Consider the following 7,849-nt stretch of genomic DNA (forward strand, 5'->3'; position numbering starts at 1 on the left):
TATGTTAGGGAAGTTTTCAACTATAATCTCTTCAAATATTTTCTCAGTCCCTTTCTTTTTCTCTTCTTCTTCTGGGACTCCTATAATTTGAATGTTCGTGTGTTTAATGTTGCCCCAGAGGTATCTGAGACTGTCCTCAGTTCGTTTCATTCTTTTTTCTTTATTCTGCTCTGCAGTAGTTATTTCCACTATTTTATCTTCCAGGTCACTTACCCGTTCTTCTGCCTCAGTTATTCTGCTATTGATTCCTTCTAGTGAATTTTTTATTTCATTTATTGTTTTGTTCATCACTGTTTGTTTGCTCTTTAGTTCTTCTAGGCCCTTGTTAAACGTTTCTTGTATTTTCTCCATTGTATTTCCAAGATATTGGATCATCTTTACTCTCATTACTCTGAATTCTTTTTCAGGTGACTACCTATTTCCTCTTCATTTGTTTGGTCTGGTGGGTTTTTACCTTGCTCCTTCATCTGCTGTGTATTTCTCTGTGTTCTTATTTTGCTTAACTTACTGTGTTTGAGGTCTCCTTTTCACAGGCTGCCGTTTCGTATTTCCCGTGTTTTTTGTGTCTGCCCCCAATGGCTAAGGTTTGTTCAGTGGGTTGTGTTGGCTTCCTGGTGGATGGGAATGGTACCTGTGTTCTGGTGGATGAGGCTGGATCTTATCTTTCTGGTGGGAAGGACCATGTCTGGTGGTGTGTTTTGAGATATTTTTGACCTTATTATGATTTTAGGCAGCCTCTCTGCTAATGGGTGGGGTTGTGTTCCTTTCCTGCTAGTTGTTTTGCATGGGGTGTCCAGCACTGGAGCTTGCTGGTCATTGAGTGGAGCTGGGTCTTAGCGTTGAGACGGAGATCTCTGGGAGAGCTCCCGCCGATTGATATTACATTGGGCCGGGAGGTCTCTGGTGGACCAATGTCCTGAATTCTGCTCTCCCACCTCAGAAGGCCAGTGCTGACAACCAGCTGGAGCAGTAAGACCCTGTCAGCCACACGGCTGGAGAAGATGGGCCATGAGTTGGGTGTCAACCACTGCCCTGTTGTAGCTCTGTCTCAGCTGTCTCCAAAGGTCACACAGATACGTTGGGTTATTCCAGCATTCCTCAGAACTTGCACATGCCGGTCTGGGATTTGTAGATGTTCTCCTATACTCTTCATTGAAATTCCTTGCATTCATGGTGGTGAGAGACATGCTAATAGTGTTGATTCTCTTCAGTTCAGAGACTCGGACAGTCTGAGCCTTCATGTGGCCAAGTCAGGAGCAGCTGGCCAACGGTCCCAAAGTGATAACATGTCAGATTCCAAGAAGGCTTTCTGCAGCACCCGAGCAGTAGTCTGTAACACCTGCTCCGCTCAACTGCAGTACTCTGACCAGGGAACTCGGTGGGACCCTCAAATGAGGATTTCTGCCAGCCCTAGAGCCTGACTTGCCCACCCAGGCAAGGAGCTGTGGAGAGCATCTCCTGGCCCCGTCTCACCAGAAGAGCGGACACCTGGAAGCTGCACAGCCAACGGCGTGGGAGCTGAGAGGTGGCTCATATGTAGAATTTTTAAAAGTCGACTTCATAGGAGCATAGAGCGAAACAGTGCTTACTAAGGGCGGGGACATAAAGGAAATGGGGAGGTGCAGGTCAAAGGGTATAAACCTGCAGTTCTGAAGGATGAATAAGTCTAGAGATCTAATGTACAGCATGATGACTATAGTTAATATTACTGTATTGAATACTGGAAATTTGCTAAGAGAATAGATTTCAGGTGCTCTCACAGACACACACAAAGAAGTAACGATGTCAGAAAATGATACGTTAATTAGCTTGACTCTAGTAATCATTTTACTATGTGCATGTATATCAAATCATCATGTTACATATCCTACACATACATAGTTTTTATTTAAAAAAGAAAAGAAGGGAGCCATGACCAGACTGAGCCTAGACTGGGCAATCCCATTTCACAGGCTGGAGAACTGAGGCCCTGGAAAGGCCTCCCTTCCCTTCTGTGCAGCTGGGGCCCACTCCGTCTCTGCTGGTGGATCCTCACGTGGTGCTGTTGGCAGGGCCTGGTGGCCTTGTGGTGGCCGCTCCCACCCCCTATCAGCTGTTGACATACAAATTCTCTGGTAAGGAAAATATTTTCATTCTTTTATTACAGCATTCTTGGGCTTAATCATATTTTTCTTTGTCTTTAAAAACAAGCTTCTGTGTGGTTTTCTATCTTCTTATTGCTCCTCTAAGGACATTCTAGAACTGAGCCTCACTGGCACTTAATGCCTTTCATCGTGTTACTGCCCCATGGCTATTTTAGAAGGGCTTAGGGTGGGCAGGTGCTGAGTCCCTCCCAGTGCCTATACCACACTCGACACTTTACATCCAGAGATCTCTTACCAACCTTGCTTCTACTCTGAGAGAAAGGTGTCACCTCATTTAGCAGAAGAAACTGATGTTCAGAGAGGTTTAGTGTCCTGCCCAAGGTCGCACAGCCTTAAGTGGTAAAGCCAGAGCTTGAAATGGGCTTCAAGCCAATTTGTTTTTCAAGTCAGGGATTATTCTGTGAGTAAATCTGCTCTACTGGCACCCTGGCCAGATCTCTGGCACTGGCTGGCTGTGGTGAGCTAAAACAAGTCCCTGAAATTCTCTGCATTCTCATCACATCGTTTGGGTGCCCATTGTGAAAATGGGAGAATGAGGATGACAGTGATTGTTGACCGACTGTATGAGCTGTTTGTCAGTTCTTTGGGCAGCTGTTTATTTAGGGCCTACTATGTGCCTGCTGAAGCTGTAGTCTCCCCTGACAGATTATGAGCCCTACACTTCCCACCCATGGTGTCCCCACTGACTCGGCACACAGAGGGGCTCTACAAAGATGCCAGATGTTGGGTCTCAACCCCATACGCTGGAGCCAAGTTGTAAAGGAAGGAAGAATCCATAGAGGTGTTTGCTGGAAGCCAAGGGATTGCGTGGGGGTGTGGAGGGGGAAGAGGAGGTTCCCATCCCAAATGAAGCCTTGCTGTGTGCTGGTTGCATATGGGCCTGTTTGATCCTCTCCACAGTCCTTTGAGGCCCTGGTACCACTCCCATTTTATAGAAGAGAAAACAGAGCTGAGGTGTCTGAAGGCCAGAGAGCTAGCAGGTATGGAGTGTGGAGTTTAAATAAATGCAGGTCTGCACACCACTAGAACCTGGCTTTCTCCACCCCTCCTGCGGTCCCCGACTTGTTCTCTGTCAGTACCTGAGAGACAGGGGGTGGCCACTCCAGAGGGACTCAGGGAACTCAGCGTCTGGTCCATGACCACGTCCATGAGGGGTGCAAGGAGATCAAATCACAGGCTCACCAGGGTGAGGGAGAAGCACACCTGGGGGTGCTCAAGCTCCCCAGGTCCCTGAATAACTGCTTCAGCCCAGTTCTGCTCAGTTAATTCTAGCCAATTCTATCCAATAAGGGGCTTGGGGTATCATCAGCCACAGAGACATACGATTTTCAGAGTTGTGTGGAAGAATCCAGGCCTGGAAACCCAGCTCCAGAGCAGCCCCCCTCACTCTGTGGCCCGGAGCAAAGCCCTACCCTCTCTGGCCTCGATTTCCCCAGCAGTAAAATGTGAGGTCACATGACCCAGTCCCTGGGTTGATTTCACTGAGCTCCATCTTCCTCCCCGAGCATCCCTCCTGCTGCCCCTGCTTCCAGACAGCCCCCACCTGGGAACCCAAGCCTGGCCTTTCTCCCCACTCCCTGTGCACCACTCCTGTCTGGAGACGGGGGTGGAGTGGTAGAGAGTTACCCTGTGCAGCTGTTGCCCTGCCCACTGCAGCCCCCTCCGTATGGCTGGTGAGGTGGCGGGGGAGAGGCAGGTGTTCTGGGGAGGGCGTGGAGGGGAAGGGGCTCTTATTTGCTGCACGTAGTTCCTCTAGGCTACCTTCGCTCTCTGACCAGGGGCGCCCCCATGCCCTGCCCTCTACTTTGGGTTCTCCCCCGCCCCCAGTCCTTTGGTTTTGACATGGCTGACGATCAGCGCTGGCCCCCGTCCCAAGCTGGGAAGAACCGTTGGTGGAAAGTGTGTGAACTCTCTACTATCTTCAGCCCTGCCTCTTTATTCTCAAGGTCCTTGGGTTGTGAAGCAAGGCCTGGGGCCTTGACGGAAAAGATTAGCGTGGGAGATTAGGGCTCCCTCCCGCTCTCTGTGGTGAAAGCCAAGCGTGCTTTCCTTTGGCCAGCGTCAGAGCTGTACTGCAGCCTGTAATTACCGACACAAAAATGCCCACATGGACAGGGTCTGGACGGGGCCTGCCATAGAAGCAGCCCTGGGCTGACAAAGAGTTGGGAGTCAACAGGCCTGCATTTGAATCCAGGTTCTGTCTCTCAATTCACTGTGTGTCCTTTGGCAGGTTACTTGACCCCTCTGGCCCCAGCTGCATCTTCTTTAAAATGGGATAACACTGCTTACCTCTTGGTGTTGCTATGAGGGTTAATTGGAGTGATGTGTATAAAACATATAATACAGGGTCTATTATGTAAAGGCAAAGTGGATCTTCTGTGCATGGTCTCCTTTTGCGCAACCACGCCCAGCCTCTGGCACTCACCCGTTCATTCCACAGGCACCTAAGCTCTCACCTTTGCCTAGAGCCTCAGTCAGGTTTTTCTCTGTCTCCCCAGATCCAGTCTTCTTTCTTCCTGCTGCTAGGGCCTGCCTCCAAGACCTTCTCTGAACAACTGTCACCCTGGAAATGAACTGGCCAATCAAATTCCCACCAGTATGTGAATAACTGATAATACCCTAGAGTTTAACTCTCCCATGGGTATTTGTATTTTAAAAGAATTTTTTTTAAACCCCACTTTTCCCAACTTTGGGTCTGACACACAGTAGATGCTCAGTAAAAGTTGGTTGACTGAATAAGTGAAAGGACCTGAATGATGTTCTAATGGTGGAATTTCAGTCGTGTGTTCATGCATCAAGCCTCTCTACAAACATTTATTTTGTGTGCCAGACATTGGGGATGTATTGGTGGATAAAACAGCCACAGTCTTACCCCCGTGGAGCTTTCAGTGTAGTGGGGATAATCAGATAATAAGCAGACACATTTCTATTTACAAATTGTGATAAATTCCTTGACAGAAATAATATTTTAGAGTCTATGATATGGTATAACAGGGGATCCTAATTAAACTGAGGGGATCCTATTCCCACTTAGGGGTGGAATTTGGCAAGACCTTTCAGAGGAGCTAAACTTTAAGATAAGGAGTCAGGGCCAGAAAGGGAAGATGTCTGAGCATGTGTGCCTTCTTGGCTCTGTGACTGTCCCTCACAGGCCAAGGCCGGTGGCCTGTGCTGGGTCCAGCCTGCATGGTGCCCCTGTCTGCAAGGAGCCTTCCTGGTTTACACCTCGGTCCGGGTCTGCAGGACTCCGGGGGTTAATGCCCAAACTGCTGGTGCCGCTGGCTACTGTCACCCAGAGACGGTACAGCAGAGCTCCCCACGTCTCCAGGCTGCACATCCTGCCCTGGCCTGCCCATGACCTGGCCCAGCAGATGGCCTTGATGCTTCAGAGGAAGAACGAGTCGTCCTCCACCCACCCAGGGTTTTTTTTTAAGCACTTGTCTGGTCTGACATTGGACGCATGGCTTTGATTGCTGTCCCAGATAGCCAGATTCCACTTGGAGATCAAACCTCTTCATTCAAGCCAAATGCAGATATTTTAGACAACAGACCCTCACTTGAAAATCCATGCTCTTTTCACAGCCATCTTCGTGTTTAACAGGGATCGTGGGCAGAGTCATGTCTTCCAGCCCTCAGGGTCAAGCTGGCTGTCACCTTTGCCCACACTCATCTTTTTTCTGCTCACGCGTCACAGCCTGTGGTCCCGTTACCTCCTCTAGGAGATCTTCCGGGATCGTCCCTCTACTGGTTTCTGCTGCCTGTGGACGCTCCTTATGACAGCACCACCCCTCAAGCCTTTGTTAGTCCTAATGCCTGAGGGGATAAGAGTGTGGTGGCTGGAGTCGGGTCTGAATTCCAGACCTGTCTTGACCACTCACTAGCCTTGGACGTGGTGAAACAGGGTGGCCATATCATTTATCATCTCAACCGGGAGACTTCTGAGAGCGAATTAAGTGGGGATGACAGGTGTCAACCAGACGGTCACGGGAAGTAGGAAATCTGTTCGCCCTTGATTATACGCACGAAGGGGCAGCAGCTCTCCGGGATAGGCAGTGTTGGGGGCAGGAGCTGACCTGGTCTAGTCTAGCTCATGGCACTTCTCAACTCCCTGTCGAGCTGAGTGAGGCTGGGCGCCAGCCCTCTTCTGCTTCACTCCGTGCCGTGGGATCTGGGGCAGGTGGGGTTGCTGGCCTGAGCAGCCTTCACTTGGGAAGGTAGCACGTGAGGCGGCACCCAGAGGAACTCCCCAAGTGCCTCTTTCTGCTGAAAGGGGAGGAGGTCGGAGAAAGTGAGCCGAAGGACACGAGCTGAGTTAACAGACGTGCCAGGGGAGGCTGGTTAAGGAAGACTGACGCTGCAGAGAAAGCCTGGAGGCCTGGCGGAGCCGAGAAGCTGGATGGCTGACGGCCCCGCGGTGGGCCACTTCAGACAAGAAAAGCCTGTGGTCTTTTCCACTTCCAGAGGTCAGCTGAAAGCCAGGCTGGGGGTCCAAAGCTCCCTGCCCCCATCCTCTAATGCAGTGAGGCTCCTTGAGTTTCCTGTCCTATGGAGTGATAGTCCCAAGGCCGAGGGCAGGCAGGGGCTGGGCGCCAGTCTGGATTTCAACCTGCACAGCATCTGGGGGCTGTGCCCAAGGCCCAGAGCTCACTCTGACCCCCGCACCCAAGGCAGGGCAGACTGAGCCCGATCTTGGGGAGTTATCAATGGTAGAAGCTGCCACATGAGATTGGGGGGGCCAGATATGGGGGAAGGGGCAACAGGACCAATGCACTCTCCCAAGTGTTCGGACACTGGGCAGACCTTCAGCCTGGGGAGGCTCGGCACTCCCCCAGGCAGCCCTGCCTGCTTTCTCTTGGTCAGGTGGAATTTTAGATCTGAAGAGCCACCTCAGAGATGAGGACACGCCAGGGAATAAACTTGGGAGGATGCAACTTTACTTATTCCTGCTTCTCCACAAGGCAAGTCCTTTGTCTTGCTTTGGCCATTTCTGAACACACTGTGTTTGTTCCCACCTCTATGTCTTAGCACTGGTTGTACCACCTGCCTTAAATGCCTGCCCCTTTTCTGCACGTCCTTCAAGGCCCAACTCCAGGCCTGTCTCTCTGGAAAGCCTTTATGCCTTTTCCATTCCAGCAACACCTTTTCACTCAGAGTTCCTCCTGTAATGTGTGCCCAAGGGACACACCATCCACGCCCATGGCCCGTGCAGCCCCTCACCATTCCACATGAAGCTCAGCCTCTTCCACTCGGCAGGAATGCAGCACCAAGGTCACTTCCTCCCCAGCTCACCGTGGTGAGCAGGGACCAGACCCGGCACTGGGTGCAGGCATGCAGGAAGCCTCAGCAGCAGAGGGACCACAGGCAGGGCTGAGAGCTGGGGTTGTCCTCAAAGGGGGGCGAGGTGCCCCATGCAACCTCAGGCCTCAAAGCGTGGAGGAGCCAGGTTGTTTTTATTCTCCTTGGCATTTGTCACTCAACCTAGCTGGCTCCTGAGGGTAGATAACAAACACAATCGCATCCCTACGGAGTGCACTGAGGAATGAACACACCCTTCCCCAGTTCTCCGAAGGGGTGATGTGTCCTCCTGGTCCTGTGCTTACGTTGCCCCCATTGTGGTGATGGTGACATCAAACTGGACAGCTGCTCTGGCCTCGAGATGGCAGTCGGATCACAGGGACGTAGAGCAGCCTTGGAAAGTGATGCTC

The sequence above is a fragment of the Eschrichtius robustus genome, chromosome 6 (assembly GCF_028021215.1).
Source record: "Eschrichtius robustus isolate mEscRob2 chromosome 6, mEscRob2.pri, whole genome shotgun sequence".
Lineage (NCBI taxonomy): Eukaryota > Metazoa > Chordata > Mammalia > Artiodactyla > Eschrichtiidae > Eschrichtius > Eschrichtius robustus.